The 11,513-nt window shown below is 37.0% G+C and overlaps 1 protein-coding gene across 13 annotated transcripts in view; it reads right to left on the bottom strand.

The window, feature by feature from the left end:
* CSGALNACT2 (chondroitin sulfate N-acetylgalactosaminyltransferase 2) overlaps nucleotides 1-11,480 on the bottom strand; it is a 46,219-nt gene extending 34,739 nt beyond the window's left edge. For 11 of the 13 annotated variants that reach the window (XR_009252427.1, XR_009252425.1, XM_058697108.1 and 8 more), the window contains exon 1: nucleotides 11,321-11,480. The gene's annotated coding sequence lies outside the window, so the exon portion shown is untranslated. The remainder of the gene's footprint in view (nucleotides 1-11,320) is intronic. The other 2 variants (XM_058697105.1, XM_058697104.1) reach the window with 1 other exon arrangement.
* Nucleotides 11,481-11,513: the final 33 nt, after the last annotated feature.

Raw genomic sequence — 11,513 nt, forward strand, 5'->3', positions numbered from 1 at the left:
TCCAAACTGAACTTTAGGAGATAAAAATTTCAATGTCTGAGATGAAAAATACATTGAATGGAACTAGTGGTAGATATTTCAGTGCAAAATATTAACAAATTGAAGACACTGTAATAGAAATTATGCAAAATACAGAAGGAAAAGAGAATGAAAAGCATGAACAGAGCACCCAGAAAGCTGTGTGACAGCTTCAAGCAGTCTAATATATATGTAATTAGAGTCTCTAAAGAAGTGAGAGGGGGGTGAGGAGAAATATTTAAAGAAATAAAACTGAAAGTTTTCCAAATTTGATGAAAACTATTAACACAGATCAAAGAAGCTCAACGATTACCAAACACAAAAGCCATAAAGAAAACTAAAGCCAGGCACACGATAATCAAATTGATAATCAAACTGCTCAAATTCTATGATAAATAGAAAATCCTGAAAGTGGCCAGAAAAAAAACACACACCACATACAAGAAACAAAGGGAGTGGAGCATTATCTTTAAAGAACTGAAAGGAAAAATATGTCAACCTACAATTCTATACACACAAAAAGTATCTGTCAAGAACAAAGGCCAGTAATTCTTTAGACATTAAAAAGCTAAAAGAATTCATCACCATCAGACCTGTACTACAAGTCCTTTAGGCAGAAATAAAATAATACCAGATAGAAATATGAATCTATACAAAGCATGAAGAAAGTAGAAATGTTGTTAACAACATGGATATAAGTTTCAAATTACTTAAATCCCTTTAAAATATAAAGACACAAACCACTGAATCTGACTTAGGAAGAAATAGTAAATATTAACAGACCTATGAGACCAAATTAATAATCAAAGACTACCCACAAAGAAAAGTCCAGGCCCAGATGTCTTCAATAGCGGATTCTACCAACCATTTGTAAGAATTAATACCAATTCTTCACAAACTGTTCCAAAAAATAAAACACACTTTCCAAAGCATTCTATAAGACCAGTATTACTTTGATACCAAAATCATATAAAGACATCAAAAGAAAACTAGATACCAATATTCCTTAATGATAGAGACACAAAAATCCTCAACCAAACTTTAGTACTCTGAATCCATCAACACATAAAAAGTATTATATAACATGACCAAGGGAGATTTATCACAGAAATGCAAGATTGGTTTACCATCTAAAAGTCAATTAATTTAATATACCATATCAATAAAGGACAAACCCCGCACAATCATGTCAATAGACAAAGAAAAAGCATTTGATAAAATCTTGCACCTCTGATAAAACTACTTAACAAACTAAGAATATAAGGAAACTTCCTCGACCTGATAAAGGGCAGATACAAAAAAGCTAACACACAGCTAACTTCACATTTAATGGTGAAAGACTACATGCTTCCCTCTAAGATCAGGAATAAGACAAGGATGTCTGCTCTCATCACTTCTTTTTAACACAGTACTGGAACAGGTTCTAGCCAGGGCAGTTATGCAAGAAAATGAAATAAAATGACATCTAGATTGGAAAAGACTGCACATGATATGATCTTGTATATAGGAAATCTTAAGGAATTCACTAAAAATCTATTATAATAAATAAGTTTAGTCAGTTTGCAGGATACAAGATCAATACATAAAAATCAATTGTATTTCTATATACCAGCACTGAAAATTTGAAAATGAAATTAAGAAAACAATCTGATATATACCAAAAAGAATAAAATGTTCAGGAATAATTTTAACAAGTATAAGACTTGTGTTCTGAAAACTACAAAACATTGTTGAAAGAAATTAAAGAAGATTTAAATAAATGGAAAGACACCTATGCTCATGGATGGGAAGACCTAATGTTATTAAGACAGCAATATTCTCCAAATTGATTTACAGATTCAACATGATCCTCTTCAGAATCCAGCTGACTTTATAGAAATTGACAAGCTAATCCTAGAATTCACATAGAAATTCAAGGAGCCCAGGATAGCCAAAACAGTCTAGAGAAAGAAGAGTGAAACTGGAGGACTCACACTTCCCCATTTCAAAACTTACTTCTAGATAGTGTGGTACTAGTACAGGCATAGACATATAGATCAATAGAATTTAGGGTCCAGAAATAAACCACATTAATTGATTTCAACAAGGTGGAAAGGTAATTCAATGCAGAAAGAAGTCTTTCCAATAAATGGTGCTAGGACAACTGGATATTCACATGTAAAAGAATGAAACTGGGCTCCTACCTCACACTATATTCAAAAATTAACTCCAAGTGGGTCAGAGATCGAAATGTAAGAGTTAAAAACATAAAGCTCTCAGAAAACCTAAGTATAAATCTCTGTGGCTTTTAGGCAATGATTTGTTAGATATGACACCAAAAGAGCAAAGACAAAATAAATAAATTGGACTTCATTAAAATTAAAAACTTTTGTACTGCAAAGGATATCACTGAGAAAGTGAAAAGACAATTACAGAATGGGAGAAAATATTTGTAAATCATATACCTGATAGGGGTCTGTGTCTAGAATATGTAAATAACTCTTATCACTCGGTATCAAAAGGATAAATAACACAATGGGCAAAAGATCTAACTAGACATTTCTCTAAAAAGATTAATGGCCTATAAACACATGAGAAGATGGCTCAACATTATTAGCCAATAGGGAAACACATATCAAAACTACAATGAGATAACTACTTCACATCCACTAGGATATAATTCAAAATGAATTACAGATGAATGAAAAACCCAAAACTATAAAAGTAGAAGCACAGGAGGAAATCTTTGTCACCTTAAGTTATTATGCGAAGATTTCTTTGATAAAACAGTAATAGCATAACTGAAAAACTGGACTTTGTCAAAATATGTTAATTTGTGCTCTTTGGAAGATGCTGTTAAGAGAATGAAAAGACAAGTCACTGATCTGAAGAAAATAGGTGCAAAGCATATTTCTGACAAAGGACTTGCATTCAGAATACATACTTAACCACTATCAAAATGCAGTAATAACAAAACAAACAGAACTCAATTAAAACTTGGCAAAATATTTGAGCAAACACTTTATATAAGAACATGAAAAAAATGTTCAACACCCTTAGTCATTAGGGAAATGCAAATTCAAACCACGATGAGATACCATTACATAGAATGGCTAATTTTAGAATGGCTAAAATTAAAAAGACTGATGTGCTGGTGACAATGTGGAGGAACCAGAACTTTCATATACTGCTGGTAGGAATGTAAGACGGTTTTACACAGTTTCCTAACAAGTTAAACATAAGCCTATCATGATTGCGTCTTTTCATTCTTAGATATTTATCTGAGAGAAATGAAAGCATATGTTCATACAAAGATTTGTACACAAATGCTCATGGCAGCTTTATATGTAACAACCAAAAACTAGAAACAACTCAAATGTTTATCAACAAGTGAATGGATAAACAAACTGTGGTAGAGCCATACTGATACATGTATCATCACCGGTGAATCTCAGTAATTATTCTCAGTGACAGAAGCTCAACAATGAGAGTGTATATTCTATTTATATACAATTCTAGAAAATGTAAGGTAATTTGTAGTGACAGAGAGCAGATGAATCAGTGATTACTGGGACCAGGGGTGGGTTGGGGAAGTGGTAATAGTAAGCAATTATAAAAGAGCACAAGGAAACTTTTGGGAGTGACAGATACAGTCTATCATTTTGACTTGTAGTGATGATTTCACAGGTATATACATATGTTCAAATTATCAAATTGTATACTTTAAATATGCATAGTTTATCATATGTCAATTATACCTCAGTGAAGCTACTTTTTAAAAAATCAGATTTAGTTTGAGTAGTAGCATCAAAGAGGCATTTTTAAGAAACCTCCATTTTGTTCATTAAGAAGACAAGCATGGGGGCGCCTGGGTGGCGCAGTCGGTTAAGCGTCCGACTTCAGCCAGGTCACGATCTCGCGGTCCGTGAGTTTGAGCCCCGCGTCAGGCTCTGGGCTGACGGCTCGGAGCCTGGAGCCTGTTTCCGATTCTGTGTCTCCCTCTCTCTGCACCTCCCCTGTTCATGCTCTGTCTCTCTCTGTCCCAAAAATAAATAGAAAACGTTGAAAAAAAAATTAAAAAAAAAAAAAGAAGACAAGCATGAAGGTTTGCTGACTACCAGCTTGGACTTAACAAAAATAAGAGGGGCGCCTGGCTGGCTCAGTCAGTGGAGCATGCAACTCTTGGTTTCAGGGTTGTAAGTTTGAGCCCCACGTTGGGTGTAGAGATTACTTAAAAAATTAAAAATCTTAAAAAAACACAACAACAAAAAAACAAAAACAAAAATAAGCAAAACCTGCTCTCCAAAAAAAGTAGAACTCATATTACCGTCAAGGTCTCATTACATTTTTCTATTTGCCTTATGATTCTGAGACAAAAGAAGATTGCTAAACATAGTTCATTCTGTGGCACTGATCCCTACATAACACTATGGCCTTTAAGCAATTTCTACTCAATCTTTTGATTCTATAATTTTATAGTACTAATACATATTTCATACATAATTTCCATGATACTTACACTGTAATGTTTGCATTTAGAATAACCTATTGCCTTTTGCAAAATACAAACAATTCATTTGAATCTATTTACTTTAAAAGTTCTATTCTGGGGGTGACTGGATGGATCAGTTGGTTAAGTGTCCAAGTCTTGGTTTTGGCTCAGGTCACAAACTCACAGTTCGTGGGTTTGAGCCCCATGCTGGGTTCTGTGCTGACAGAATGGAGCCTGCTTGGGATTTCTCTCTCTGCCCTTCCCCAGCTTGCTCTCTCTCAAAAAAATAAATTAACATAAAAATAATTAAAAATTCTCAATTCTGAAGATAAAAACAGAGAGGGAGGCGAACCGTAAGAGACTCTTTAATACAGAGAACAAATTGAGGGCTGCTGGAAGCGTGTTTGTTGGATGGGGGATTGGGCTAAATGGGTGATGGGCATTAAGGAGGGTATTTGTTGGGATGAGCACTGGGTGTTATATGTAGGGGATGAATCACTAAATTCTACTCCTGAAACCATTATTACACTGTATGTTAATTTGGCTTTAAATAAAAATATTTTAAAAAGTTCTATTCTGTATAATCTTCCTGAATTTCTGTATAATGTCTTACTAAAGTCTTCAAAAACTAAATTTATAATTTTTAGTTCATTTTTTACACAACAAAAAGCCAAAACATTATTTGGAAAACATAAGCACTGGCAGAAAAAAACAAACTAAAACATTATGAAGTATAAATATTTGTAAGGGAAGGAATTAGAATCTTTTATTCCTTGAGCAATTTATGAGTTACAGTGATACACGGATTCTTTAACATATCAATGAATAAGTGGTTTCTATTTAGAAATAAAAGTACTGATCACCAGAAGGTAGTGCTCATTCAACAAATATTTGAGTACCAGGGTGCCTGGGTGACTCAGTCGGTTAAGTGTCCGACTTCAGCTCAGGTCACGATCTCATGGTTTGTGGGTTCAAGCCCTGTGTCAGGCTCTGTGCTGACAGCTCGGAGCCTGCTCTGGATTCTGTGTGTGTGTGTGTGTGTGTGTGTGTGTCTGTCTGTCTCTCTCTCTCGCTCTCTCTCTCTGCCCTTCCGCTGTTAGTGTTCTGTCTAACTCAAAAATGTCTGTTAAAAATGAATGTCTGTCTCTGTCACTCAAAAATTAATAAACACGTTAAAAAAAATATTTGAGTACCTATTGTGTGTTAGGCACTGCAATGGACTGAATGTTTCTCTCAGACACTCTTATGTTGAAATCCTAACCCCCAATGTGTTACTTATAAGGGGGTAAAAGGCCTTTGGGAGGTTAACTAGAGGTCATGAGGGTACAGCCCTCTTTAATGGGATTAGTGCTCTTATAAAAGAGATCCCAAAGAGCAATTAATGTAGCCCTCTTTCTGCCATCTGAAGAAACAAGTTGGCAGTCCATAACCCAGAAGAGGGCCCTCACCAGAACTCAACTATAACTGGTACCCTGATCTCAGATTAAGAAAAATAAATTAAGCCAGTCTACGGTACTTTGTTATAGCTACCCAAACTGACTAAGACAGACACTGTATTGGGTGCTAAGAACAAATAATACCAGAATAATCATTCTGACAAGTGTTTCTGGGGAAAACTATACTCAAGGTACCCAGATTTCAGCAAAACAAACGGCAGCAATACTAATGCTATCATTACAGGTAAAACAGAAGAATGTGCCAAAAGCAGCCCGTGGCACAGTAAAAACAACTCAAAAAGTCAAGTGTAATAGCTACTTAATAGCTGTGTAATCTTGGACATAATACTTAACCTATATGGCCTTCATCTATAAAATAATTTGTTTGGATGGCCAAGGTTCCTTCCAAGATGTTTCAATTCCTTTGATTAAAGATAAATTAAAAATAGACACACACACACCTTATTTTTGGAAGGACAAATATGACTTGCGCCTTTTAATCCAGCAATTCACAATTCCACTTTTAAGATTTTTAAGACTTCATACTACAGAAATACTTATACTAGCATATAGTCACATGCATAAGATGTTTACTACTGCTACATATAACAGCAAAATAAAAGTAACTTAAAGTCTATCAATAAGAGAGGATAAATAAACTGCAGACATTTATACAACAGAGCATTTGAAAGGAATGAGGTAGATCTAGATGTGTTGACATAGATAATACCTATAAAGTAATATCTTGTCTGCACAATAGGTTTGGGAGCCAGATGGCCTAAATTCATACATCTGCTCTATCACTTTCTAATTCTTTATTATAGATAAATTCTTCAATCTCTACAAACTTCAGTTTTCTCATCTGTTAAGTGGGAATAATTATAGAACCTACTTGCAGTGTTATTGTAACAGTCAAGTAAAACATGACAAGCAGGCATTAAGTGCTCAGTAAGTGTTGGGTGTTATTTCCCTTGTGCAAAGTTTTCTTTTGTTGCTGTTGTTAATGGAGTCAAATCTATCAGTCTTTTCCTGCATGACTTCTTGATTTTAGCTTCTGTACTGGAAATAATCCTAATATAAAACTTATTTTCTCAAATAACCATTTCTTATCATTTATTAAACAATCCATGCTCTTGTCACTAATTTGAAATTTCACTTTTATCATAAGCACAATTCCTTATACATATGGAGGTCTATTTCTGTCTCTAAACCAGGGATTAACAAACATTTCAGGTAAAGGGCCATGTAGTACCTCTGCCTTGCAGCACAAAAGCAGCCACAGAAAATGTGCAAATGAATGAGCATAGTTGTATTCCAACGGATACTGAAATGTGAACTTCCTATAATTTTCATGTCACAAAATATTCTTCTTTTAGGTTCCCCCCCCCCCAAGCACTTAAAAATATAAAAGTCACCCTTATGTCACAGGTAATACTAAAATAGGTTCCTAGTCACATTTGGCAACTTGTGCTCTAAACCTTTACATTTGTATACACTCTTAGAATTTTTTTCTATTTCTAAAATTCTACAAAATAAATACATGTGAGAAAAAAGTTAAACATGATATAAGGTCATACAGTGAAACCTCTGCCTTCTATCTCAGAGGCCCAGGTCCCTTCTTCAGTTTTTGTGTATCCTTCCAAACCTACTGCCACTATTAAACATCCCAGCATAAACAGCCTTATATATACATGACCTCCCACGTATTATTTCACCCATAGGATAAATCTCTGAAAACAGGACTGCTAGGTTAAAATTCTTTAAAGTATTCATTTCAGCATGTAATTGGTCAGTTTCTATAGCCTTTGCTTGCTCAGGATAAGCCTTTCAGCATGGCTTTATCTATATCTCACCTTCCCAATCAACTTTTAAAATTATGTTAAATATTTGCTCCAGATTACAGACTTTAAACTATAACTACTCTGGTCCATTAATCCTTCCTTAGCATTCCATTATAGTTCTTAGCTTATCATTATCAATGTCTTGGAGTTAAGAAATAAGTTATACTATTTTCTTTGGTCACTGTTTCTTGAATTCCATATCTATTTTTCTTGGATTAATTTTTCACTTGATAGAGTACCTCTTGGGGTATTCTTAGTGGGTATGGGTGAAAATGACTTTATTTTGCTCCCACCTTTTTTTTTTTTTTTAATTTATTTGAGAGACAGAGAAAATGCAAGTGGGTGCGGGGAGGGTGGGGGAGGGGGGTAGAATCTCAAGCAGGCTCTGTGTTGTTAGCACAGAACCCAACATGGGGCCTGAACTCGAGAAACTGTGAGATCGTGACCTGAGCCAAAATCAAAAGTTGGACACTCAACTGAGTCACCCAGGTGCTCCAATTATGCCCTCACTTTGAATGACAGGTTGGTTGGTGAGAAGTTTCTGAGTCTAAAATATGTCTCATGGACACTATTTATGTTAGATATTATATTAGATATTAGATATTATGTTAGATAACCACATCCCAAATTAGAAGTCTGATCACACATCTGATTTTCACTCCTTTATAGATAACCATATATTTCTCTTTGGAAGCTTATGAGACTGTATATTTATTTATCCATGGAAGCTCATAAATTTCATTGGAATGTATCTAGGCGTGTCTATCAACACTCGTTTAAGACACTCAGTATGTCTAGTCCATTCATAAACTCAGATACTTCTACTAAGACAAATTTCTTTGTTTCCTTCCTTTCTTTCCTTGACACAGTATTTTATTTCCATTCTACCGTAAGGTAAGAATGGGAAATCTGGCATCTATTGTCAATTGCGAGGGGAGGAGAACGGGGAATAGGAGTTGTTAGCACAGCCAGAAGCCCTCGACCTGTGCCACATCTTTCTACAAGCTCTCTGAAAAGATTATACTTACTGATCATCCCCACAACACAGATGAAATGGAAGGCGTGAGAAGGAAGGGCTGATTTCCATTTGCTGGTACTTTGTCTCCTGATAACATTTTTCTGTTTGGCTCTGGATGACCAAGATACTGCCTGGATACTTCTACCCTCACAATCTCTGTGGTTATTTCTCCCCTTCTAATTTCTATTCCTTCCTGGAATTGCTGTTAGATGTGCATTGACTCTTTTGGATCTATTTTCCATGTCATAGCTATTTTTCCTTCTTTCTATGTTTTACTATTCAAGAACTGATTGCTTGTTTTCAGGGCAGCCTGTTCAATAAGCATGGTACCCTCCCAAATCTGAGCATACTAATATTAATTTTAAAGTATTCTTCTATTTCTTCTATCAATTCCATTGCTTCAGGTCTCGTTATTTGTTCAGTCTGGGGCACCTCTCACATGCCACAGATTTCTGTTGTCTGTCCCCTGATGCCACAGATTTCTGTTGTCTGTCCCCTGATATGAATGTCTCTGATTTAAATGTTTCTGTTTCTGATATAAATGTATCAGCATCTCAGTATACGTGGAAATCACTGCACTCCTACAGTAAATTTGGACTTGTAAATAACCCTAGAATTCAATTTTACATTTACACCTAGTACTTGTATAGTATGACAACAATGTTAAGTTTACTGACTTGCAATCCCATGATTCTTCAATCCATTTTTAGTCATATCCTTTTGGTGTTTCGTTTCCCCTAACAACCACCAATTTGAGTAACACTGTTCTTACCTAAGCGTTATGCAATAAGCTTCAGGGACACCAGCTCTATCTAGCAGACTTCTCTAACAGATAGTTAAATAAGTAATGACAGTCTGGGAGAAGATTGTCAGAGGTGTACAATTCAAAAAAAATAAATAACCATAGGGTAACAAATCACTTAAGTCTTGAGCTCATAATAGTTTTGCTTTTTACCAATCTTGAATGTTATATAAATTAAAGTAACAAATTCTATTGAAAAAGAAAAGAAAGAGTCCAGGTTGGTTAAAACAATTTTCTGCCTACCTTATGACAGTTACTCCACAGCTGACAGAAATGCACACAGGTGTGTGTTCACCAAGAACATTTACAAGAATGTTCCATAGCATTCCCCAAAATACATAATAACAAAAATTGGAAACACAAATATCCATCAACAAAAGAACAGTCACATAGCCATACAATGGAATATTAAACAGCAATAAAAAAAAGAATGAACTACTGATACGTGGAACATCATGGGTGAATCTCACAAGCAACTGCTCAGCATTCTGCCTGAATCCATTAACATCGAGCCCAAAATAGACAAACCTAAGAGCTGATGACAGAAATCAGAATACTGATGGGGGTGGGGGGGGGGGCAGCAGTAAAACTTGGACGAAGCAGAGGGAAACTCTTGGGATGATGGAAACGTTCTATAAGTATATTTGATCTAGCCTGTGGTTATACAAGTTAATAAATCTATAAAAATCCACTGAGCTGTACAATAAAGATTTATGAACTTGATGACTTCATATGTATTTTATACCTCAATAAAAAAGTTAAGAAAGAAACGTAATTTCCGAACCGTTGGGAACCAAAACGGTGTGTACTGATGTCAAAATCTCCTAAGCCATAGATATTGGACACCCGACATCCTTCTTACATTCTTTTAGTCACAAGACAGTTTTAAACAAATGGTATCAGAATAACAATACAAAATGAAGGTCAACCTTCTCAGTCATAAAATACTTGGTTTCCCACCTCCAAGTTTGGAAGTACCGTTTTGATGCGACATTTAAAGACAACATGAATTCCACCAGGAATGAAGGCCCAGCTCCTGAGAACCTTCCATGAGGCTAAACGTCCACACACTGCATATAAATCTCAAGAGCAGGCTGAAGGATAAAAGCTTAAGATTTATAATCAATGTTTCATCCTGTCATCATAAAAGCATCACTACCGCCTTTACAAATGATTCCTCAGCAAGCTGTTCAGCAATAGTGCAATTTTCCAGATGCAGCCTGAAAATGCCAGAAGCTCCCTGTCCTGTAGTCCCCGCGGCCCCACTAATTCCGACACAAATGTGCATCTTTTAAAGGCGCCTGGTGTCTGGCAGAAACTGCGAGGGGCTGCAGCTGGAGAATACTACTTTAACGCAATAAAGGGGTAACAGCGGACTGCAAAGTTATGCGCTGAGAGAGGCAGAGGCGGGGGTGAGTTACAGCTTAAAAAAAAAAAAAGTGACAAAAATAAAACACACCCAAACCAACGGTCTCTGACAGCATCGTTCTTCAACAGAAAACTCAAACCGCTCCGAAAAACTGTGGCTTTTCCTGACACCGCAGCGGTCTCCGGAGGGCTTCTCCAGGAGGCGACCCCACCCGGACAGGGCCCCCCCCGGAGGGCTCGTCGGAGAAGCGACCCGACCCGCACAGGAGGGATCCACAGCCCTCGGCCCGCGCGCCCCGGCAACACTCGGGCCCTAGTCGCGAGAGCCGCGCGGGCAGGCAAGGCCGGGTGGGGCCGGGTACTCACCGCGCTCCTCAGTCCTCGCAAGGCGACCGCCGCCCAGCCGCCTTCTCCCCGGCCGCGGGCATACTCCGGCGGCGCCCGGCGCACAGGGATGCAGCCACGCCACAGCCCACCGCACGCCTCTGCGCCGACAACCGCCACTTCCGGCGCGCGTGAGGAAATGAGGCTGCAGCTGCGGCTTGTGCCCGCCCAGCCC

This window comes from Neofelis nebulosa, chromosome 13, assembly GCF_028018385.1.
Source record: "Neofelis nebulosa isolate mNeoNeb1 chromosome 13, mNeoNeb1.pri, whole genome shotgun sequence".
Taxonomy (NCBI): domain Eukaryota; kingdom Metazoa; phylum Chordata; class Mammalia; order Carnivora; family Felidae; genus Neofelis; species Neofelis nebulosa.